The sequence below is a fragment of the Pongo pygmaeus genome, chromosome 14 (assembly GCF_028885625.2).
Source record: "Pongo pygmaeus isolate AG05252 chromosome 14, NHGRI_mPonPyg2-v2.0_pri, whole genome shotgun sequence".
In the NCBI taxonomy this organism is placed as follows: domain Eukaryota; kingdom Metazoa; phylum Chordata; class Mammalia; order Primates; family Hominidae; genus Pongo; species Pongo pygmaeus.
The window spans coordinates 13,952,260-13,978,234 of NC_072387.2; positions in this window are offsets into that span (position 1 = coordinate 13,952,260).

Below are 25,975 nucleotides of genomic sequence, written 5' to 3' on the forward strand. Positions count from 1 at the left end.
TGTAAAACCTGCAAGTGGATATTTGGAGATCTTTGAGGCGTATGCTGGTAAAGGAAATATCTTCACACAAAAAGAAGACAGAAGCATTCTCAGAAACCTCTTTGTCTTGTGTGCATTCAACTCATAAAGTTCAATCATCCTTTTGATAGAGCAGTTTTGAAATACTCATTCTGTAGAATCTGCGAGTGCATATTTGGGGCGCTTTGTGGCCTATGCTGAAAAAGGAAATATCTTCACAGAAAAACTACTTTGTGATGTGTGCATTCAACTCGCAGATTTCAACATTCCCATTTGTAGAGCATTTTTGAAACACTCTTTTTGTAGAATCTACAGGTGGATATGTAGAGCACTTTCAGGCCAGTGCTGCAAAACGAAATACCTTCACATTAAAAGCAGACAGAAACATTCTCAGAAACTATACTGTGATGTGTGCATTCAACTCATAGAATTGAACCTTCCTTTTGATAGGGCAGTTTTGACACACTCTTTTTGTAGAATCTGCAAGTTGATATTTGGAGTGCTTTGAGGCCTGTGCTGGTAAAGGAAATATCTTCAAATAAAAACTAAACAGAAGCCTTCTCACAAACTACTTTGTAATGTGTGCATTCAACTCACAGAGTTGAACTTTCCTTTTGATATAGCAGTTTTGAAACTCTCTTTTTGTCGAATCTGCATGTGAATATTTGGAGTGCTTTGTGTCCTATGCCCGAAAAGGAAATATCTTCACATTAAAAATACACAGAAGCATTGTGAGAAACTTGCTTGCAATGTGTGTGTGTTCATCTCACAGAGTTGAACCTTTCCCTTGGTTGAGCTGTTTTGAGACACCCTTTTCATAGAATCCCCGAGTGGATATTTGGAGCACTTTGAGACCTATAGTGGAAAAGGAAATATCTTCACATAAAAATTTCCCAGAAGCATTCTGAGAATCTTCTTTGTGATGTGTGTATTCATCTCACAGAGTTGAATTGGAAACAGTCTTTTTGTAGAATCTGCAATTGGATATTTGGAGCACGTTGAGGCCTACGGTGGAATAGGAAATATCTTCATATAAAAACTACACAGAAACATCCTCAGAAAGTTCTTTGTTTTGTGTGCATTCATCTCACAGAGTTGAACCTATCTTTTGATAGAGCAGTTTTGAAACACTCTTTTAGTACAATCTGTAAGTGGATATTTGGAGCCATTGGGGGCCTGTTGCGGAGAAGGAAATATCTTCACATAAAAACTACCCAGAAGAATTCTTAGAAACTTCTTTGTGTGTATGCACTCAACTCGCAGAGCTCAAATTATCTTTTGATAGAGCAGTTTTGAACGTCTCTTTTTGTAGAATCTGCAAGGCCCTTTGTGGCCTATTGTGGAAAAGGAAATATCTTAACGTAAAAACTACACAGAAGCATTTTGAGAAAATTCTTTGTGATGTGTGCATTCACCTCACAGAGTTGAACACAACTTTTGATAGAGCAGTTTTGAAACTCTTTTTTTAGAATATGGAAGTGGACATTTGAAGCCATTTGCGGCCTATGATGGAAAAGGAAATGTGTTCATATAAAAACTACACAGAAGAATTCTGAGAAACTTCTTTGTGATGTGTGCATTTATCTCACAAATTTGATCTTTTCGTTTTACTGAGGAGTTTTGAAACACACTTTTTGTACTATCTGCATGTGGATATTTGCAGTGCTTTAAAGCCTATTGTGGAAATGGAAATATCTTCAAATAAAAACTTAACAGAAACATTCTCAGAAACATCTTTATGATGAGTTCATTCATCTCACAGAGTTGAGCCATTCTTTTGATTTAGCAGTTTGGAAACAATCCTTTAGAAATATCTGCAAGTGCATATTTGGAGCCCTTGGAGGCCTATTGCGGAAAAGGAAATATCTTCCCATAAAAACTACCCAGAAGCATTCTGAGAAACTTATTTGTGATGTGTGCATTCAACTCACTGAGTTGAACCTATCTTTTCATAGAGCAGTTTTGAAACTCTCTTTTTGTAAAATATGCAAGTGGATATTAGGAGACCTTTGCTGCCTATGGCAGAAAAGTAAATATCTTCACATAAAAACTGTGCATAAGCATTTTGAGAAACTTCTTTGTAACGTGTGCATTCATCTCACAGGGTTGAACTTTTCGTTTGATTGAGCAGTTTTCAAACACTCTTCTCTGTAGAATCTGCAGGTAGATATTTTGAGTGGTTTGTGGCCTATTGTGGAAAACGAAATATTTTCACATAAAAACTACACAGAAGCACTCTCAGAAACTGCTTTTGGATGTGTGCATCCATCTCACAGAGTTGAAAGTTTCTTTTGATTAAACAGTTTGGAAACACTCTTTTAGTAGAGTCTGCAAGTGAATATTTGGAGGGCTTAGAGACCTATTGTGGAAAAGGAAATATCTTCACATAAAAACTGCACAGAAGCATTCTCAGGAACTTTTTGTGATGTGTGCATTCATCTCACAGTGTTGAACCTGTCTTTTGATTAAGCAATTGGGAAAAACTCTTTTAGTAGAATCTGCACGTGGACATTTGGAGCCCTTGGAAACTTATTGAGGAAAAGGAAATATCTACAAGTAAAAACTGCACCGAACCATTCTGAGAAACTTCTTTGTTATGTGTGCACTCATCTCGTAGATTTGAACCTCTCTTTTGATTCAGCAGTTTGGAAACACTCTTTTTGTAGAATGTGCAATTGGATATATGGAGTGCTTTGAAGCCTGTTGTGGAAAAGGATATATCTTCACATAAAAACTACACAGAAGCATTCTCAGAAACTTTCTTTTGTGTGTGCATTCATCTCACAGTGTGGAAACTTTGCTTTGATTGAGCACTTTGGAATAACCGTTTTAGTACAATCTGCAAGTGAATATTTGGAGCCCTTGGAGACCTACAGTGGAAAAGGAAAGGTTTTCACATAAAAACTACACAGAAGCATTATGGGAAACGTGTTTGTGATGTGTGCATTCCCCTCACGGATTTGAAATTTCTTTTGATTGAGCAGTTTTGAAACATTCATTTTGTAGTATCTGCAAGTGGATATTTGGAGCTCTTTGAGGCCTATGGTGGAAAAGGTAAAGTCTTCAAATAAAAACTACACAGAAAAACTCTGAGAAACATCTTTGTGATGTGTATATTCATCTCACAGTGTTGAACCTTTCATTTGATTGAGCATTTTTCAATCACCCTTGTTGTGGTGTCTTCAAAAGGATATTTGGACCACTTTGGATCCTATGGTGTAAAAGGAAATATCTTCCCATAAAAACTACACAGAAGAATTCTGAGAAACTGGTTTGTGATGTGTGCATTTATCTCACAGAGTTGAACCTTTCATTTGAGTGAGCAGTTTTGAAACACTATTTTTGTAGAATCTGCTAGTGGATATTTCAAGCACTTTGAGGCCTATGTTGGAAAAGGAAATATCTTCACAAAAAAACTGGACAGTAGCATTCTCAGAAACTACTTTGGGATGTGTGTATCCAATTCACAGAGTTGAACCCTCATTTCGATAGCGCAGTTTTGAAACACTCTTTTTGTAGAATCTGCAAGTGGATATTTGCAGTGTTTTGAGGCCTATGATGGAAAAGGAAATATCTTCACATAAAAACTAGACAGAAGCATTCTCAGAAACGCCTTTGTAATGTGTGCATTCAACTCACAGAGTTGAACTTTCCTTTTGATAGGGCTGTTTTGAAAAACTCTTTTTGTAGAATCTGCAAGTGGATATTTGGAGGGCTTTGAGGCCTATGACGGAAAAGGAAATAACTTCACATGAAAACTAGACAGAAGCATTCTCAGAAACTTCTTTTTGATGTGTGCATTGAACTCACAGATTTGAACCTTCCTTATGATAGAACAGTTTTGAAACACTCTTTTGGTATAATCTGCAAGTGGATATTTGGAGGGCTTTGAGGCCTATGATGGAAAAGGATATATCTTCACATAAAAACTAGACAGAAGCATTCTCGGAAACTTTTTTGCAATGTGTGCATTCACCTCACAGAGTTGAGCCTTCCTTTTGATAGAGCAGGTGTGAAACGCTCTTTTTGTGGAATCTGCAAATTGATATTGGGAGAGCTTTGAGGCCTATGCTGGAAAAGGAAATATCTTCACATAAAAACTAGACAGAAGCATTCTGACAACATTCTCTGTGATGTGTGCATTCAACCCACAGAGTTGAACCTTCCTTTCATAGGGCAGTTTTGAAACACTGTTTTTGTAGAATTTGCAAGTGACTGTTTGGACATCTTTGAGGCCTATGCTCGAAAAGGAAATATCTTCAAATAAAAACTAGACAATACCATTCTCAGAAACTTCTTTGTGATGTGTGCATTCAACTCACATAGTTGAATCTCACTTTTGATAGAGAAGTTTTGAAACCCTCTTTTTGGAGAATCTGCAAGTGGATGTTTGGAGTACTTTAAGGTCTATCCTGGAAAAGTAATTATCTTCAAATAAAAACTAGACTGTAACATTCGCAGAAATTACTTTGTCATGTGTGCATTCAATTCACATAATTGAACCTTCCTTTTGATAGAGAAGTTTTGAAACTGTCTTTTTGTAGAATGTGCAAGTGAATATTTGGAGCGCTTTCAGGCCTATGCTGTAAAAGGAAATATCTTCATATAAAAACTAGACGAAAGCATCCTCAGAAACTTCTCTGTGATGTGTGCATTTACTCACGGAGTTGAAACTTCCTTTCATAGAGCAGTTTTGAAACACAGTTTTTGTAGAATCTGCAAGTGGATATTTGGAGCGCTTTGAGGAAAAGGAAATATCTTCAAATAAAAACTAGACAGAAACATTCTCAGAAATTTCTTTGTGATGTGAGCTTTCAACTCAAAGAGTTCAACCTTTCTTTTGATAGAGCACTTTTGAAACACTCATTTTTTAGAATCTGCAAGTGGATATTTCGAGCAGTTTGAGGCCTAGACTGGAAAAGAAAATATCTTCAAAAAAAAAAAAAAAGACAGTAGCATTCTCAGAAACTACTTTGTTATGTGCGTGTTTATTTCCTAGAGTTGAACCTTCTTTTATATGGAGAAGTTTTAATACACTCTTTTTATGGAATCTGCGAGTTCATATATCCAGTGCTTTGAGGACTTTGCTGGAAAAGGAAATATCTTCACATAAAAACTAGACGGAAGTATTATCAGAAACCTCTTGTTTATGTGTGCATTTAACTCACAGAGTTGAACATTCCTTTTAATAGAGCAGTTTTGAAACACTCTTTTTATAGAATCTGCAAGTGGATATTTGGAGCACTTTGAGGCCTATGCTGGAAAAGGAAATATCTTCAAATAAAAACTAGACAGAAACATTCTCAGAAATTTCTTTGTGATGTGAGCTTTCAACTCAAAGAGTTCAACCTTTCTTTTGATAGAGCACTTTTGAAACACTCATTTTTTAGAATCTGCAAGTGGATATTTCGAGCAGTTTGAGGCCTAGACTGTAAAAGAAAATATCTTCAAAAAAAAAAAAAAAAGACAGCAGCATTCTCAGAAACTACTTTGTTATGTGTGTATTTAATTCCTAGAGTTGAACCTTCTTTTATATGGAGAAGTTTTGATAAACTCTTTTTATGGAATCTGCAAGTTCATATATCCAGGGCTTTGAGGACTTTGCTGGAAAAGGAAACATCTTCACATAAAAACTAGACAGAAGTATTCTCAGAAACCTCTTATTTATGTGTACATTTAACTCACAGAGTTGAACATTCCTTTTAATAGAGCAGTTTTGAAACACTCTTTTTGTAGAATCTGCAAGTGGATATTTGGAGCGCTTTCAGGCCTATGCTGGAAAAATGAAACATCTTCTCATGAAAACTACACAGAAGCATTCTCAGAATCTCCTTTGTGATGTGTGCATTCAATTCACAGAGTTGAAACTTTCTTTCATAGAGCAGTTTTGAAACACTCTTTTTGTAGAATCTGCAAGTGTATCTTTGGAGTTCTCTGAGGCCTATGATGGAAAAGGATACACCTTCACATGAAAACTACGCAGAAGCATTCTCAGAAACTACTTTGTTATGTGTGCATTCAATTCACAGAGTTGAACCTTCCTTTTGGTAGAGCAGGTTAGAAATACTCTTTTTGTAAAATCTGCAACTGGAAAATTCAGTACTTTGTGGCCTATTCTGGAAAAGGAATTATCTTCAAGTAAAACTAGACATAAGCATTCTCAGAAAATTCTCTGTAATTCGTGCATTCAACTCACAGAGTTGAAACTTCGTTCCATAGAGCATTTTTGAAACACTGTTTTTGTAGAATCTGCAAGTGGATATTTGTAGCTCTTTGAGGCCTATGCTGGAAAAGTAAATATCTTCAAATAAAAACTAGACAGAAGCATTCTCAGAAATTCCTTCATGCTGTATGCATTCAATTCACAGGCTTGGAACTTCCTTTTGATAGAGCAGTTTTGAAACACTGTTTTTGTAGAATCTGCAAGTGGATATATGGAGCGCTTTGAGGCCTGTGATGGAAAAGGAAATATCTTCACATGAAAACTAGACAGAAGCATTCTCAGAAACATCTTTGCAATCTGTGAATTCAACTCACAGAGTTGAACCTTCCTTTTGATAGAGCACTTTTGGAACCCTCTTTTTGTAGAATCTGCAAATGGATTTGGAGTTCTTTGAGGCCTATGCTGCAAAAGGAAATATCTTCAAAGAAAAACTAGACATAAGCATTCTCAGAAGCTTCTTTGTGATGTGTGCATTCAACACACAGGGAGGAACATTCGTTTTTATAGAGCTGTTTTGAGACTCTCTTTTGTAGAATCTGCTAGTAGATATTTAGAGCTCTTTGATGCCTATGACAGAAAAGGAAATTCCTTTACATGAAAACTATACACAAGCATTCTCAGAAACATCTTTGTGATGTGTGCATTCATATCACAGAGTTAAATCTTCCTTTTTGTAGATAAGTTTGGAAACAGTCTTTTTGTAGAATCTGCAAGTGGTTATTTGAAGCACTGTGAGGTTTATCCAGGAAAAGGTAGTATCTTCAAATAAAAACCAGAAAGAATCATTCTGAGAAATTTCTTTGTGATGTGTGCGTTCAACTCACAGAATTGAACCTTCCTTTTGATAGAGCAGTTTTGAAACACTCTATTTGTAGAATCTGCAAGTGAATATTTGGAGCATTCAGAGGCCTATGATGGAAAAGGATATATCTTCATATGAAAACTAGACAAATGCATTCTCAGGAACTTCTTTTTAATATGTGCATTCAAGTCACAGAGTTGAACATTCCTTTTGATAGAGCAGTTTTGAAACACTCTTTTTGTAGAATCTGCAAGTGGATATTTGGAGCACTTAGAGGCCTAAGCTGGAAAAGGAAATACATTCAGTCAAAAAGTAGACAGAAGTATTTCAGAAAAATCTTTGTGATGTATGAATTCAAATAACAGGGTTGAACTTTTGTTTTGATAGAGCAATATCGAAACACTCTTTTTGCAGAATAGCAAGTGGATATTTGGAGTGCTTAGAGGCCTAAGCTGGAAAAGGAAATACCTTTACACAGAAAGTAGAGAGAAGAATTACAGAAACTTCTTAGTGATGTGTGCATTCAAATCACAGAGTTGAAACTTCCTTTTGATAAGGCAGTTTTGAAACACTCTTTTTGTCGAATCTACAAGTTGATATTTGGAGCGCTTTGTGGCCTATGATGGAAAAGGAAATATCTCCACATGAAAAACAGGCAGAAGCATTCTCACAAGCTTCTTTGTGATGTGTGCATTCAACTCACAGAGTTTAACCTTCCTTTTCATAGAGCAGTTTTGAAACACTCTTTTTGTAGAATCTGGAAGTGGATATTTGCAACGCTACGAGGACGATGCTGTAAAAGGAAATAACTTCATATAACATCCAGATAGAAGCATTCTCAGAAACTTCTTTTTGATGTGTGCATTAAACTCACAGAACGAAACCATCCTTTTGATAGAACAGTTTTGAAACACTCTTTTTGTAGAAACCGCAAGTGGATATTTGGAGCACTTTGAGGCCTATGCTGGAAAAGGAAATATCTTCACATAAAAAATATACAGAAGCATTCTCATAAACTTCTCCATGATGTGTGCATTCAAATCAAAGAGTTGAATCTTCCTTTGATAGAGCAGTTTGGAAACACTCCTTTTGTAGAATCTTCAAGTGGATAAATGGAGCGCTTTGTGGCCTATGATGGAAAAGTAAATAGTTTCACATAAAAAATAGACAGAAGCATTCTAAGAAACTTCTTTGAGATGTGTGCATTCAACTCAAAGAGGTGAAACTTCCTTTTGATAGAACAGTTTTGAAGCACTGATTTTGTAGTATCTGAAAGTGAATATTTGGAGTGCTTTGAGGCCTATGATGTGAAAGGAAATATCTTCACATGAAAATTTGACAGAAGCACTCCCAGAAACTTATTTCTGATGTGTTCATTCACCTCACGTGACTCAACCTTCCTTTTGATAGAGCAGTTTTGAAACACTCTTTTTGTAGAATCTGCAAATGGATATTTAGAGCGCTATTAGGCCTATGATGGAAAAGGAATTATCTTCACATGAAAACTAGACAGAAGAATTCTCAGAAACTTCTTTTTGATGTGTGCATTCAACACGCAGAGTTAAACCTTGCTCTTGATAGAGCAGTTTTGAATCTCTATTTTTGTAGTGTCTGCAAGTGGATATTTGGAGCACTTTGAGGCCTGTGATGGAAAAGGAAATATCTTCACATGAAAACTAGACAGAAGCATTCTCCGAAACTTTTTTATGATGTGTGCATTCAAGTTACAGAGATGAAACTTCCTTTTGATAGACCAGTTTTGAAACACTCTTTTTGTAGAATCTGCCAGTGGATATTTGGAGCACTTTGAGGCCTATGCCAGTGGAGGAAATGTCTTCACATAAAAACTAGACAAAATCATTCTCAGAAACTTCTTTGTGATATATGCATTCAACTCACTGAGTTGAACCTTCCTTTTGATAGAGCAGTTTTTAAACACTCTTTTTTCAGAATTGGAATGTGGCTATTTAGAGCGCTTTGAGGCCTATGATGGAAAAGGTAATATTTTCACACAAATACTAGAGAGAAACATTCTCAGAAACACTTTGTGATGTGTGCATTCAACTCATAGAGTTTAACATTGATTTTGATAGAGCAATTTTGAAACACTGTTTTTGTAGAATCTTCTATTGGATACATGGAGCTCTTTGAGGCCTATGATGGAAAAGGAACTATCTTCACATGAAAACTAGACAGAAGCATTCTCAGAAACTTCTTTACGATGTGTGCATTCAACTCACAGAGTTGAAACTTCCTTTTATAGAGCAGCTTTGAAACACTTTTTTTGTAGGGTCTGCAATTGGATATTTGGAGTGCTTTCAGGCCTATGCTGGAAAAGGAAATACCTTCACATAAAAACTAGACAGAAGCATTCTCAGAAACTCCTTTGTGATGTATGCATTCAAGTCACAGAGATGAACTTTGCTTTTGATAGAGGAGTTTTGAAACACTCTTTTTCTAGTATCTGAAAGTGGATACTTGCAATGCTTTGAGGTCTATGCTGGAAATGCAAATATCCTCAGATAAATACTACACAGAAGCATTCTGAGGAACTTCTTTGTGATTTGTGCATTCAACTCAGAGACTTGAACCTTTTTTGATAGAACAATGTTGAAACACACTTTTTGTAAAATCTGTAAGTGGATATTTGAAATGCTTTGAGCAATATGCCGGAAAAGGAAATATCTTTATTTAAAAACTAGTCAGAAGCATTCTCAAAAGTTTCTTTGTGATGCGTGCATTCAAAACACAGAGGTGGAAAAGGAAATACCTTCTCATAAAAACTAGACAGAAGAATTCTCAGAAACTTCTTTGTGATGTGTGCTCACAAATAACAGACTTGAACATTCCTTTGGATAGAGCAGATTTGAAACACTCTTTTTGCAGAATCTGCAAGTCGATATTTGGAGCACTTTGAAGCCTGGGCTGGAAAAGGAAATATCTTCACATAAAAACTAGACAGAAGCATTCTCAGAAACTCATTTGTGATGTGTGCATTCAACTCAAAGAGATGAACCTTGCGTTTGATAGAGTAGTTTTGAAAAACTCTTTTTCTAGTATCTGCAAGTAGATATTTGGAGCGCTTCGAGGTCTATGCTGGAAAAGAAAATATCATCAGATATAAACTAGAAACAAGCATTCTGAGAAACTTCTTTGTGATGTGTGCATTCTACTCACAGAGTTGAATTTTCCTTTTGATAGAGCAGTCTTGAAACACACTTTTCGTAAAACCTGCAGGTGGATATTTGCAGTGCTTTGAGGACTACGATGGAAAAGGGAATATCTTTATATAAAAACTAGTCAGAAGCATTCTCAGAAGTTTCTTTGTGATGTGTACATTCAACACAAAAGGTTGAACTTTCCTTTTGATAGAGCAGTTTTGAAACACTCTTTGTAGAATCTGCAAGTGGATATTTGGAGCGCTTTGAGTCCTAGGATGGAAAAGGAAATATCTTCACCTAAAAACTAGACAGAAGTGTTCCCAGTAGTTTCCTTGTGATGTGTGCATTCAACTCACAGACTTGAACTTCCTTTTGATAGAGCAGTTTTGACACACTCTATTTGTAGAATCTGCAAGTGGATATTTCTAGTGTTTTTAGGCCTATGCTGGAAAAGGAAATATCTTCACATAGAAACTAGACAGAAGCATTCTCAGAAGCTTCTTTGTGATTTGTGCTTTCAACTCACAAAGTTGAAACTTCCTTTTGATAGAACAGTTTTGAGACACTCTTTGCCTAGTATCTGCAAGTGGATATTTTGAGCGCTTTGAGTCCTGTGGTGGAAAAGGAAATATCTTCACATAAAAACTAGACAGAAGGATTCTCCGAAACTTCTCCATGATGTGTGCATTCGAATCACAGAGTTGAACCTCCCATCGATAGAGAAGATTTGAAACACTGTTTGTGTAGAATCTGCAAGTGGATATTTGGAGCATTTTTGTGCCCAAGTTGGAAAAGGAAATATCTTCACATAAAAACAAGACAGAAGCATGCTCAGAAACTTCTTTGTGTTTTGTGTGCATTCAACTCACAGAGTTGAACATTCCTTTTGATAGAGAAGCTTTGAAACACTCTTGTTGTAGAATCTGCAAGTGGATATTTGGAGCGATTTGAGGCCTATGCTGGAAAAGGAAATATCGTCACATAAAAACTAGACAGAAGTATTCTCAGAAACTACTTTATGATGTGTGCATTAAACTCAAAGAGTTGAACCTTCCTTTTGATAGAATAGTTTTGAAACACTCTTTTTGTAAAATCTGCAAGTGGATATTTGCAGCATTTTGAGGCCTATGCTGTAAAAGGATATAACTTCACATAAATACTAGACAGTTGCGTTCTCAGAAGTTTCCTTGTGATGTGTGCATTCAACTCTCAGATGTCAACCTTCCTTTTGCTAGAGCTGTTTTGAAACACTCTATTTGTAGAATCTGCAAATGGATATTTCGAGCGCTTTTTGGCCTATGCTGGAAAAGGAAATATCTTCACATAAAAACTAGACAGAAGCATTCTGAGAAACTCCTTTGTGATGAGTGCTTTCAACTTACAGAGTTGAACCTTCCTTTTGAAACAGCAGTTTTAAAACACTCTTTTAATAGTATCTGCAAGTGGATACTTCGAGCACTTTGAAGCCTGTGCTGGAAAAGAAAATATCTTCACATAAAAACTAGACAGATGCATTCTCAGAAACTTCTTTGTGATGTGTGCATTCAACAAACAGAGTTGAACCTTTCTTTGGATAGGGAAGTTTTGAAACACTCTTTTTGTAGAATCTGCAAGTGGATATTTGGAGCTCTTTGAGGCCTATGATGGAAAAGGAAATATCTTCACATGAAAACTACACAGAAACATTCTCCAAAACTTCTTTGTTGTGTGTGCATTCAACCCACAGAGTTGAACCTTCCTTTTGATAGAGCAGTTTTCAAACACTCTTTTTGTAGTATCTGCAAGTGGATATTGGTATTGCTTGGAGGTCTTGCATGGGAAAGGAAATATCTTCACATGAAAAGTAGACAGAAGAATTCTCGGATACTCCTTAGTGATGTGTGCATTCAACTCATACAGTTGAACCTTCCTTTTTATAGAGCAGATTTGAAGCACACTTTTTGTAGAATCTGCCAGCGGATATTTGGAGGGCTTTGAGGCCTATGCTGGAAAAGGAAATATCTTCACATAAAAACTAGACAGAGACGTTCTCAGAAACTTCTTAGTGATGTCTGCTTTCAACTCACAGAGTTCAACTTTACTTTTCGTGGAGCAGTTTTCAAAGAATATTTTTGCAGGATCTCCAAGTGGATATACGGATCTCTTTCAGGCGTTCATTGAAAACGGGAATATATTCACGTAAAAACTGGACAGAAGCATTCTCAGAAACTGCTTTGTGATTTGTGTGTTCAACTCACAGGGTTGAACCTTTCCTTTGATAGAACAGTTTTGAAACCCCCTTTTTGTAGAATCTGCAACTGTTCATTTGGAGCGCTTTGAGTACTATGGTGGAAAAGGAATATTGTCACATAAAAACTAGACAGAAGAATTATCAGAAACATGTTTATGATGTGTGGATTCACCTCACAGAGGTGAACCTTCCCTTTGATAGAGCAGTTTTGAAACAGTGTTTTTGCAGAATCTGCAAGTGGATATTTGGGGCTCTTACAGGCCTTCATTGGAAAGCTGTATATCTTCACTTAAAAACTAGACAGAAGCGTTCTGTGAAACTAATTTGTGTAGCGTGAATCCAAATCACAGACTTGAACACTTCTTTTGAAAGAGCAGTTTTGAAACACTCTTTTTGTAGTATCTGCTGGTCTCCACTAGGTGCGCTTTGAGGCCTGTGGTGGAAAAGGAACGATCTTCTCATAGAATCCAGACAGAAGCAGTCTCTGAAATTTCTTTATGATGTGTGCTTTCAACTCACAGCGTTCAACCTTCCTTTTGAAAGAGCAGTTTTGAATCACTCTTTTCAAAGTATCTGCAAGTGGATATTTGGAGCTCTTTGAGGCCTTCATTGGAAACGGGAATATCTTCACATTAAAACTGGACAGAAGCATTCTGTGAAACTGTTTTGTGATGTGTGTGTTCAATTCATGCAGTAGAACTTTTCCATTGATAGAGCAGTTTTGAAACACCCTTTTTGTAGGATCTGCAAGTGTTCATTTGGAGGGCTTTGAGGCCTTTGGTGGAAAAGGAAATATCTTCCCATAAAAACCATACAGAAGCATTCTTAGAAATATCTTTATGATGTGTGCATTCAACTCACACAGTTGAACCTTCGTTTTGATACAGCAGTTTTGAAAGAGTCTTTTTGTAGAATCTGCAAGTGAATATTTGGAGCTCATTTAGGCCTTCGTTGGAAACGGGAATATCTTCACGTAAAAACTATACAGAAGCGTTCTGTGAAACTGGTTTGTGTAGCGTAAATCCATCTCACACAGTTGAACACTTCTTTTGAAAGAGCCGTTTTGAATTACTCTTTCTAGAACCTGCAATTGTTCATTAGGAGCCCTTTGAGGCCTACGGTGGAAAAGGAAATATCTTCACATAAATTCCAGACAGAAGCATTCTCTGAATTTACTTTATGATGTGCACTTTCAACACACAGAGTTCAACCTTCCTTTAGATAGAGCAGTTTTGAAAGAGGAGTCTTTTTATAAAATCTGTAAGTGGATACTTGTAGCTCATTGAGACCTTCGATGGATACGGGAATATTTTCACATAAAAAGTGGACAGAAGCATTCGCAGAAACTGCTTTGTGTTGTGTGTGTTCAACTCACAGTGTTGAACCTTTCCTTTGATAGAGCAGTTTTGAAACACCCTTTTTGTAGAATCTGGAATTGTTCATTTGGAGCGCTTTGGGTCCTATGGTGGAAAAGGAAATATCTTCATATAAAAACTAGACAGAAGCATTCTCAGAAACATCTTTATGATATGTGCACTCAACTCACAGAGTTGAACTTTCCTTTTGATAGAACAATTTTGAAACAGTGTTTTTCCCTAATCTGCAAGTGGATATTTGGAGCTGTTTCAGGTCTTCCTTGGAAACGGGACTATCATCACATAAAATCCAGACAGAAATTTCTTTATTATGAGTGCTTTCAACACACAGAGTCAAACCTTCCTTTTGAAAGAGCAGTTTTGAAACACTCTTTTTATAGCGTCTGCAACTGGATATTTGGAGCTCTTTAAGGCCTTCATTGGAAAAGGAAATATCTCACACAAAAAAACTAGACCAAAGTGTTCTCTGAAACTGCTTTGTGTTGTATGCATTCGACTCCCAGAGTTGAATATGTCTTTTGATAGAACAGTTTTGAAACACTTTTTTTGTAGAATCTGCAAGTGTTCATTGGGTGTGCTTTGAGGTCTGTTTTGCAAAAGGAAATATCTTCACATAAATCTAGACAGAAGCAATCTCTGAAACTTCTTTACGATGTGTGCATTCAAATCACAGAGTTGAACCTTCCTTTTGATAGAGCAGTTTTGTAACAGTGTTTTTGAAGCATCTGCAAGTGGATATTTCGAGTACTTACAGGCCTTCGTTGGAAACGGGAATATCTTCACATAAAAACTAGACAGAAGGGGTCTGTGAAACTGGTTTTTGCAGCATGAATCCAAATCACAGAGTTGAACACTTCTTTTGAAAAGCAGTTTTGAAATACTCTTTGTAGAATCTGCAATTGTTCATTAGGTGAACATTGAGGCCTATGGTGGAAAAGGAAATATCTTCCAATGAAATCCAGACAGAAGCATTCTCTGAAAGTCCTTTATGTTGTGTGCTTTCAACTCACAGAGTTCAACATTCCGTTTGATAGAGCAGTTTTGAATGATTCTTTTCTCAGAATCTGCAAGTGGATATTTGGAGCTCTTTGGGGGCTTCGTTGGAAACATGAATATCTTCACATAAAAACTAGACAGAAGTGTTCTTAGAAACTGCTTTGTGTTGTGTGCACTCAACACACTGATTTGAACCTTTATTTTGATAGAGCACTTTTCCAACATTCTTTTAGTAGAATTTGCAAGTGTTCATGAGGAGTGCTTTGAAGCCTACGGTGCAAAAGGAAACAACTTCACATAAAAACTAGACAGAAGCATTCTCTGAAACCACTTTATGATGTGTGGATTCAACTAACAGAGTTGAAACTTCCTTTGGATAGAGCAGTTTTGAAACAGTATTTTTGCAAAATCTGCATGTGGATATATGGAGCTTTTTGAAGGGTTGGTTGGAAACGGGACTATCTTCACATAAAAACTGGACAGAAGTGTTCTCTGAAAGTGCTTTGTGTTGTATGCTTTGGACTCACAGAGTTGAATCTGTCTTTCGATAGAACAGTTTTGAAACACTCTTTTTGTAGAATCTGCATGTGTTCATTAGGTGCGCTTTGAGGCCTATGGTGGAAAAGGAAATATCTTCACATTAAGTCCAGGCTGAAGAAATCTCTGAAAATTCTTTGTGATGTGTGCATTCAAATCACAGAGTTGAGCCTTCCTTTTGATACAGCAGTTTTGAAACAGTGTTTTTGCAGAATCTGCAAGTGGATATTTGGAGCTCTTGAGGCCTTCTTTGGAAACGGGAATATCTTCACAAAAAAACTGGACAGAAGCATTCTCAGAAACTGCTTTGTGATGTGTGTCTTCAAATCACAGAGTTGAACATTTCCCTTGATAGAACAGTTTTGAAACAGCCTTTAGTAGAATCTGCACGGGTTCTTTTGGAGAACTTTGAGGCCTATGGTGGAAAAAGTAATATCTTCAAATAAAAACTAGACAGTAGCATTCTCAGAAACATCTTTATGATGTGTGCATTCAACTCAGAGAGATAATTTTTCCTTTTGATACAGCGGTTTTTAAACAATATTTTTGCAGAATCTGCAAGTGGATATTAGGAGCCCTTGAGGCCTTCGTTGGAAACGGGAATATCTCACACAAAAAAACTAGACAGAAGTGTTGCCAGAAACTGCTTTATGTTGTATGCCTTCAACTCACAGTTTTGAATCTTTCTTTTGATAAAGCAGTATTGAAACACTCTTTTTGTAGAATCTGCAAGTGTTCATGTGGTGCGCTTTGAGTTCTATTGTGGGAAAGGAAATATCTTCACATAAAACTAGACAGAAGCATTCTCAGAAAAATCTTTATGATGTGTGCATTCAACTCACAGAGTTGAACTTTCCTTTTGTTAGAGCAGTTTTGAAACATTGTTTTTTTTGCAGAATCTGCAATTGGATATTTGGAGACTTACAGGCCGTCATTGGAAACGGTGAAATCTTCAAATAAAAGCTAGACAGAAGCGGTCTGTGAAACTGGTTTGTGTAGCGTGAATCCAACTCACAGAGTTGAACACTTCTTTTGAAAGAGCAGTTTTGAAATATTCTTTGTAGAATGTGCAATTGTTCATTAGGAGCACTTTGAGGCCTATGTTGGAAAGAGAATTATCTTCACATAAAATCCAGAAAAAAGCATTCACTAAAAGTTCTTTATGATGTGTGCTTTCAACTCAGAGTTCAACCGTCCTTTTGATAGAGCAGTTTTGAAAGAGTCTTTTTGCAGTATCTGCAAGCATACATTTGGAGCTCTTTGAGGCCTTCATTGGAAACAGGAATATCTTCACATAAAAACTGGACAGAAGCATTTGCACAAACTTCTTTGTAATGTGTGTGTTCAACTCACAGAGTTGAATCTTTTCTTTGAAAGAACAGTTTTGAAACACTCTTTTTGTAGAATCTGCAATTGTTCATTAGGAGCGCTTTGAGGCGTAAGGTGGAAAACGAGATATCTTCACATGAAATCCAGACAGAAGCATTCTCTGAAAGTTATTTATGATGTGTGCTTTCAACTCACAGAGTTCAACCTTCCTTTTGAAAGAGCAGTTTTGAAACATTCTTTTTATATTATCTGTAAGTGGATATTTGGAGCTCTTTGAGGCCTTCGTTGGAAACAGGAATATCTTCACATAAAAACTAGAGAGAGGTATTCTCAGAAACTTCTTTGTGTTGTGTGCACTCAACACACAGAGTTGAACCTTTCCTTTGATACAGCACTTTTGAAATTTTCCTTTTGTAGAATTTCCAAATGTTCATTTGGAAGGCATTGAAGCCCACGTTGGAAAAGGAAACAACTTCACATATTATCAAGACGGAAGCATTCTAAGAAACAACTTTATGATGTGTGCATTTAACTAACAGAGTTGAATCTTCCTTTGTTTGAGCAGTTTTGAAACAGTGTTTTTGCAGAATCTGCATGTGGATATTTGGAGCTCTTTGAGGCGTTCATTGGAAACGATACTATCTTCACATAAAAACTAGACAGAAGTGTTCTCTGGACCTGCTTTTTGTTGTATGCATTCAACTCACAGAGTTGAATCTTTCTTTTCATAGAGCAGTTTTGAAACACTTTTTTTATAGAATCTACAAGTGTTCAGTAGGTGCGCTTTGAGGCCAATGGTGGAAAAGGAAATATCTTCACATAAAATCTAGACAGAAGCATTCTCTGAAACTTCTTTAAGATGTGTGCATGGAACTCAGAGACTTGAACCTTCCTTTTTATGGAACAGTTTTGAAAGACTCTTTTCACAGAATCTGCAAGTGGATATTTGGAGCTCTTTGAGACCTTCGTTGGAAACGTGAATATCTTCACATAAAAACTAGACAGAAGTGTTCTCAGAAACTGCTTTGTGTTGCGTGCACGCAACACACAGAGTTGAACCTTTCTTTTGATAGAGCACTTTTGAAACACTCTTTTTGTAGAATTTGCAAATGTTCATTAGGAGCGCTTTGAAGCCTACGGTGGAAAAGGAAACAACTTCACATAAAAACTAGACAGAAGCATTTTCTGAAATTTCCTTATGATGAGTGCATTCAACAAACAGAGTTCAACCTTCCTTTGGGTAGAGCAGTTTTGAAATAGTATTTTTGCAGAATCTGCATAAGGATATATATGGAGCTCTTTGAAGCGTTCATTGGAAACGAGACTATCTTCACATAAAAACCAGACAGAATTGTTCTCTGAAACTACTTTCTGTTGTATGCGTTCATCACCCAGAGTTGAATCTGTATTTTGATAGAACAGTTTTGAAAAAATCTTTTTGTAGAATCTGCAAGTGTTCATTTGGTATGCTTTGAGGCCAATGGTGGAAACGGAAATACTTTCACATAAAATCTAGACAGAAGCATTCTCTGAAACTTCTTTACGATGTGTGCATTCAACTCACAGACTTGAAACTTCCTTTTCGTGGAGCAGTTTTCAAAGCGTCATTTTGCAGAATCTGCAAGTGGATATTTGTAGCTCTTTCAGGCTTTCGTTGGAAACGGGAATATCTTCACATAAATACTGGACAGCAGCATTCTCAGAAACTGCTTTGTGATGTGTGTCTTCAACCCACAGAATTGAACATTTCCCTTGATAGAACAGTTTTGAAACACCCTTTTTGTAGAATCTGCAAGTTTTCTTTTGGAGGGCTTTGTGGCCTATGGTGGAAAAGGAAATATCTTCATATAAAAACCAGACAGAAGGTTTCTCAGAAACACCTTTATGATGTGTGCATTGAACTCAGAGAGATAATCCTTCCTTTTGATAGAGCAGTTTTGAAACAGTGTTTTTGCAGAATATGCAAGTGGACATTTGGATCTCTTGAGGCCTTCGTTGGAAACCAGAATATCTCACACAAAAAAACTAGACAGAAGTGTTCTCAGAAACTGCTTTGTGTTGTATGCCTTCAACTCACAATGTTGAATCTTTCTTTTGATAGAGCAGTTTTGAAACACTCTTTTTTTGTAGAATCTGCAAGTGTTCATGGGGTGTGCTTTGAGGTCTATCGTGGAAAAGGAAATATCTTCATATAAAAACTAGACAGAAGCATTCTCAGAAACAATTTTTTGATGTGTGCATTCAACTCACAGAGTTGAACCTTCTTTTTCTTAGAGCAGTTTTGAAACAGTGTTTTTCCAGAATCTGCAAGTGGATATTTGGAGCACTTACAGGCCATCGTTGGAAATGGTAACATCTTCAAATAAAAACTAGATGGATGCGTTCTGTGAAACTGGTTTGTGTAGCGTGAATCCAACTCACAGAGTTGAAAAACTTTTTTTGAAAGAGCAGTTTTGAAATATTCTTTGTAGAATGTGCAATTGTTCATTAGGAGCACTTTGAGGCCTATGTTGGAAAGGGAAGTATCTTCACATAAAATCCAGACAGAAGCATTCTCTGAAAGTTATTTATGATGTGTGCTTTCAACTCACAGAGTTCAACCTTCCTTTGAAAGAGAAGTTTTGAAACACTCTTTTTATATTATCTGCGAGTTGATATTTGAAGCTCTTTGAGGTCTTCATTGGAAACGTTAATATCTTCAAATAAAAACTAGAAAGAGGTATTCTCAGAAACTTCTTTGTGTTGTGTTCACTCAACACACAGAGGTGAACATTTCTTTTGATACAGCACTTTTGAGACACTCCTTTTGTAGAATTTGCAAGTGTTCTTTTGGAGCACATTGAAGCCCATGGTGGAAAAGGAAACAACTTCACATAAAAACTAGACTTAAGTATTCTATGAAACACCTTTATGATGTGTGCATTCCACTAACAAAGTTGAAACTTCCTTTGGATACAGCAGTTTTGAAACTGTGTTTTTGCAGGATCTGCTTGTGGATATATGGAGCTCTTTGAAGGGTTCATTTGGAAACGGGACTGACTTCACATAAAAACTAGACAGAAATGTTCTCTGAAACTGCTTTGTGTTGTATGCGTTCGACTCACAGATTTGAATCTGTCTTTCGATAGAACAGTTTTGAAACACTCTTTTTGTAGTATCTGCAAGTGTTCATTAGGTGCACTTTGAGGCCTATGGTGAAAAGGAAGTATCTTCACATAAAAACTAGACAGAAGCAATCTCTCAAACATCTTTATGATGGGGACATTCAACTCACAGAGTTGAACCTTTCTTTTGATAGAGCAGTTTTGAAACAGTGTTTTTGCCGAATCTGCAAGTTGATATTCGGAGCACTTGCAGGCCTTCGTTGGAAATGGGAATATCTTCACATAAAAAATAGACAGAAGCATTCTGTGAAACTGGTTTGTGTACCGTGAATCCAACTCACAGAGTTGAACACTTCTTTTGAAAAAGCAGTTTTGAAATACTCTTTGTAGAATCTGCAATTGTTCATTAGGAGCACTTTGAGGCTTCTTGTAGAAAAGAGAATATCTTCACATAAAATCTAGTCAGAAGCATTGTCTGAAACTTCTTTATGATGTGTGCTTTCAACTCACAGAGTTCAACCTTCCCTTTGATAGAGCAGTTTTGAAAGTCTTTTTACAGAATCTGCAAGTGAATATTTGGAGCTCTTTGAGGCCTTCATTGGAAACGTGAATATCTTCACATGAAAACTAGACAGAGGTATTCTCAGAAACTTCTTTGTGTTGTGTGCACTCAACACACAGAGGTGAACCTTTCTTTTGATGCAGCGCTTTTGATACACCCTTTTTGTAGAATTTGCAAGTTTTCATTAGGAGCGCATTAAAGCCGACGGTGGAAAAGGAAACAACTTCACTTAAAAACTACACGGAAGCATTCTAAGAAACACCTTTATGATGTATGCATTCAACTACCAGAGTTCAATCTTCCTTTGGATTGAGCAGCTTTGAAACAGTGTTTTTGCAGAATCTGTATTTGGATATTTGGAGCTCTTTGAGGCGTTATTTGGAAACGGGACTATCTTCCCATAAAAACTTGACGGTAGTGTTCTCTGAACCTGCTTTGTGTTGTATGCATTCAACTCACAAAGTTGCATCTTTCTTTTGACAGAGCAGTTTTGCAACACTCTTTTTGTAGAATCTGCAAGTGTTCATTAGGTGCGCTTTGACGCCTACGGTGGAAAACGAAATATCTTCATATAAAATCTAGGCAGAAGCATTCTCTGAAACTGATTTAAGATGTGTGCACTAAACTCAGAAAGCTGAACCTTCCTTTTTATGGAGCATTTTTGAAGGAGTCTTTTCGCAGGATCCCCAAGTGGATATTTGGAGCTCTTTGAAACCTTCGTTGGAAACGTGAATATCTTCACATAAAAAACTATACAGAAGTGCTCACAGAAACTGCTTTGTGTTGTGTGCACTCAACACTCAGAGTTGAACCTTTCTTTTGATAGAGCACTTTTGAAACATTATTTTTGTAGAATTTGCATGTGTTCATTAGGAGCACTTTGAAACCTACGTTGGAAAAGGAAACAACTTCACATAAAAGCTAGACAGAAGCATTCTCTGAAACTTCTTTATGATGTTTACATTCAACTAACAGAGTTGAACCTTCCTTTGGATAGAGCAGTTTTGAAACAGTGTTTTTGCAGAATATGCATGGGGATATATGGAGCTCTTTGAAGGGTTCTTTGGAAATGGGACTATCTTCACATAAAAACTAGACAGAAATGTTCTCTGAAACTTCTTACTGTTGTATGCGTTCGACTCAGAGAATTCAATCTGTCTTTCGATAGAACAGTTTTGAAACACTCTTTCTGTAGAATCTGCAAGTGTTCATTAGGTGCGCTTTGAGGCCTATGGTGGAAAAGGAAGTATCTTCACATAAAATCTAGACAGAAGCATTCTCTGATACTTCTTAATGATGTGTGCATTCAACTCACAGAGTTGAATCTTCCTTATCTTTGTGTAATTTTCAAAAAGTCTTCTTGCAGAATCTGCAAGTGGATATTTCTAGCTCTTTGAGGCTTTGTTGGAAACGGAAATATCTTCACATAAAAACTGGACAGCAGCATTCTCAAAAACTGCTTTGTGATGTGTGTGTTCAAATCACAGAATTGAACATTTCCCTTGATAAAACAGTTTTGAAACACCCCTTACTAGAAACTGCAAGTGTTCTTTTGGAGCGCTTTGAGGCCTATGTTGGAAAAGGAAATATCTTCACATAAAAAATAGACAGAAGCATTCTCAGAAACATCTTTATGATGTGTGCACTCAACTCAGAGAGATCATCCTTCCTTTTCATAGAACAGTTTTGAAACAGTGTTTTTGCAGAATCTGCAAGTGGATATTTGGAGTTCTTGAGGCATTCGTTTGAAATGGGAATATCTCACACAAAAAAACTAAACAGAAGTGTTCTCAGAAACTTCTTTGTGTTGTATGCCTTCACCTCACAGTGTTGAATCTTTCTTTTGATGGAGTAGTTTTGAAACACTCTTTTTCTACAATCTGAAAGTGTTCACGTGGTGGGCTTTCAGGTCTATCGTGGAAAAGGAAATATCTTCACATAAAAACTAGATGGAAGCATTCTCAGAAACATCTTTATGAGGTGTGCATTCAACTCACAGAGTTGAAACTTCCTTTTGTTAGAGCAGTTTTGAAAAAGTGTTTTTGCAGAATCTGCAAGTGGATATTTGGAGCACTTACAGGCCGTCATTGGAAACGGTAATATCTTCAAATAAAAACTAGACAGAAGCGTTCTGTGAAACTGGTTTGTTTAGCGTGAATCCAAATCACAGAGTTGAACACTTCTTTTGAAAGAGTAGTTTTGAAATATTCTTTGTAGAATCTACAATTTTTCATTCAGAGCACTTTGAGGCCTATGTTGGAAAAGGAATTATCTTCACATAAAATCCAGACAGAAGCATTCTCTGAAAGTTCTTTATGATGTGTGCTTTCAACTCACAGAGTTCATCCTTCCTTTTGATAGAGCAGTTTTGAAAGAGTCTTTTTGCAGAATCTGCAGGTATATATTTGGAGCTCTTCGAGGCCTTCATTGGAAACGGGAATATCTTCACATAAAAACTGTTCAGAAGCATTCGCAGAAACTGCTTTGTGATCTGTGTGTTCAACTCACAGAGTTGAACCTTTCCTTTCAAAGAGCAATTTTGAAACACTCTTTTTGTAGAATCTGCAATTGTTCATTAGGAGCGCTTTGAGGCCTATGGTGGAAAACGAAATATCTTCACGTAAAATGCAGACAGAAGCATTCTCTGAAAGTTCTTTGTGATATGTGCCTTCAACTCACGGAGTTCAACTTCCTTTTGAAAGAGCAGTTTTGAAACATTCTTTTTATATTATCTGCAAGTGTATATTTGGAGCTCTTTGAGGCCTTCGTTGGAAACGTGAATATCTTCACATAAAAACTAGACAGAGGTATTCTCAGAAAGTTCTTTGTTTTGTGTGCAATCAACAAAGAGTTGAACATTTCTTTTGATACAGCACTTTTGAAACACTCCTTTTGTAGAATTTGCAAGTGTTCATTTGGAGGGCATTGAAGCCCATGGTGGAAAAGGAAACAATGTCACATAAAAACAAGACGGAAGCATTCTAAGAAACAGCTTTATGATGTGTGCATTTAACTAACAGATTTGAATCTTCCTTTGTTTGAGCAGTTTTGAAAGAGTGTTTCTGCAGAATCTGCATGTGGATATTTGGAGCTCTTTGAGGCATACGTTGGAAACTGTACTATCTTCACATAAAAACTAGACAGAAGTGTTCTCTGAATCTGCTTTGTGTTGTATGCATTCAACTCACAAAGCAGAATCTTTCTTTTGATAGAGCAGTTTTGAAATACTTTTTTATAAAATCTGCAAGTGTTCATTAGGTGTGCTTTGAGGAAAATGGTGGAAAAGGAAATATCTTCACATGAAGTTCAGACAGAAGCATTCTCTGAAACTTCTTTAAGATGTGTGCATTCAACTCAGAGACTTGAACATTTCCATTGATGGAGCAGTTTTGAAACAGTCTTTTCACAGTATCTGCAACTGGATATTTGCAGCTCTTTGAGACCTTCGTTGGAAAAGTGAATATCTTCACATAAAAACTAGACAGAAGTGTTCTCAGAAACTGCTTTGTGTTGTGTGCACTCAACACACAGAGTTGAACCTTTCTTTTGATAGAGCACTTTTGAAACACTCTTTTTGTAGAATTTGCAAATGTTCATTAGGAGTGCTTTGAAGCCTACAGTGGAAAAGGAAACAACTTCACATAAAAACTAGACAGAACCATTCTGAGAAACACATTTATGATGAGTGCATTCAACTAACAGAGTTGAACATTCCTTTGGATAGAGCAGTTTTGAAACAGTGTTTTTGCGGAATCTGCATGGGGATATATGGAGCTCTTTGAAGCGTTTGTTGGAAATGGGACTATCTTCACATGAAAAGTAGACAGAAGTGTTCTCTGAAACTGCTTTGTGTTGTATGCGTTCGACTCACAGAGTTGAATCTGTCTTTCAATAGAACAGTTTTGAAACAGCCTCTTTGTAGTATCTGCAAGTGTTCATTTGGTGCGCTTTGAGGCCTATGATGGAAAAGGGTATAACTTCACATAAAATCTAGACAGAAGCATTCTCTGAAACTTCCTTATGATGTGTGCATTCAACTCACAGAGTTGAACCTTCCTTTTCATGGTGCAGTTTTGAAAGAGTCTTTTTGCAGGATCTGCAAGTGGATATATGTAGCTCTTAGAGGCCTTCCTTGGAAACGGGAATATCTTCACATAAATACTAGACAAAAGCGTTCTGTGAAACTGGTTGGTGTAGCATGAATCAAACTCACAGATTTGAACACTTCTTTTGAAAGAGCATTTTGAAATACTCCTTTTGTAGAATCTGCAATTGTTCATTAGGTGTGCTTTGATGCCAATTTTGGAAAAGGAAATATCTTCACATAAAATCCAGACACAAGCATTCTCTGAAAGTTCTTTATGATGTGTGCTTTCAACTCACAGAATTTAACCCTTCTTCTGATGGAGCAGTTTTGAAAGAGTCTTTTAGCAGATTCTCCAAGTGGATATTTGAATCTCTTTGAGGCCTTCGTTGGAAACTTGAATATCTTCACCTAAAACCTAGACAGAAGTCTTCTCTGAAACTGCTTTGGGTTGTATGTGTTCAACTCACAGAGGTAAATCTGTCTTTCAATAGAACAGTTTTGAAACACTCCTTTTGTAGAATCTTCAACTGTTCATTATGTGCGGTTTGAGGCCTATGGTGGAAAAGGAAATATCTTCACATGAAATCTAGACAGAAGCATTCTCCGAAACTACATTATGATGTGTGTATTCAACTAAGAGAGTTGAACCTTCCTTTTGACAGAGCAAATTTGAAACAGTGTTTTTGCAGAATCTGCATGTGGATATTTGGAGCTCTTTGAAGGGTTCGTTGGAAACGTGAATATCTTCACGTAAAAACTGCACAGAAGTGTTCTCAGAAACTGCTCTGTGTTATGGGCACTCAACACACAGAGTTGAACCTTTCTTTTGACAGGTCACTTTTGAAACACTCTTTTTGTTGAATTTTCAGGAGTTCATTAGGAGCGCTTTGAAGCCTCCTGTGGGAAAGGAAACAAATTCAGGTAAAAACTAGACAGAAGCATTCTAAGAAACATCTTGATGATGCGTGCATTCAACTAAAAGAGTTGTACTTTACTTAGGATAAAGCAGTTTTGAAACAGTGTTTTTACAAAATCTGCATGTGGATATTTGAAGCTCTTGGAAGCGTTCATTGGAAACCGGACTAACTTCACATAAAAACTAGACAGAAGTGTTCTCTGAAACTGCTTTGTGTTGTATCCATTCATCTCACAGAGTTGAATCTTTCTTTTGATAGAGCAGTTTTGAAACACTCTTTTTGTAGAATTTGCAAGTGTTCATAGGGAGTGCTTTGAACCCTACAGTGGAAAAGGAAACAACTTCACATAAAAACTAGACAGAGGCATTCTCTGAAACTTCTTTATGATGTGTGCATTCAACTTACAGAGTTGAAACTTCCTGTGGACAGAGCAGTTTTGAAAGAGTGTTTTTGAAGAATCTGCAAGTGGATATTTGGAGACCTTTGAAGGTTTCTTGGAAATGGGACTATCTTCACATAAAAACTAGACAGAAGTGTTCTGTGAAACTGCTTTCTGTTGTATGTGTTCAACTCACAGAGTTGAATCTGTCTTTCAATAGAACAGTTTTGAAACACTCTTTTTGTAAAAACTGC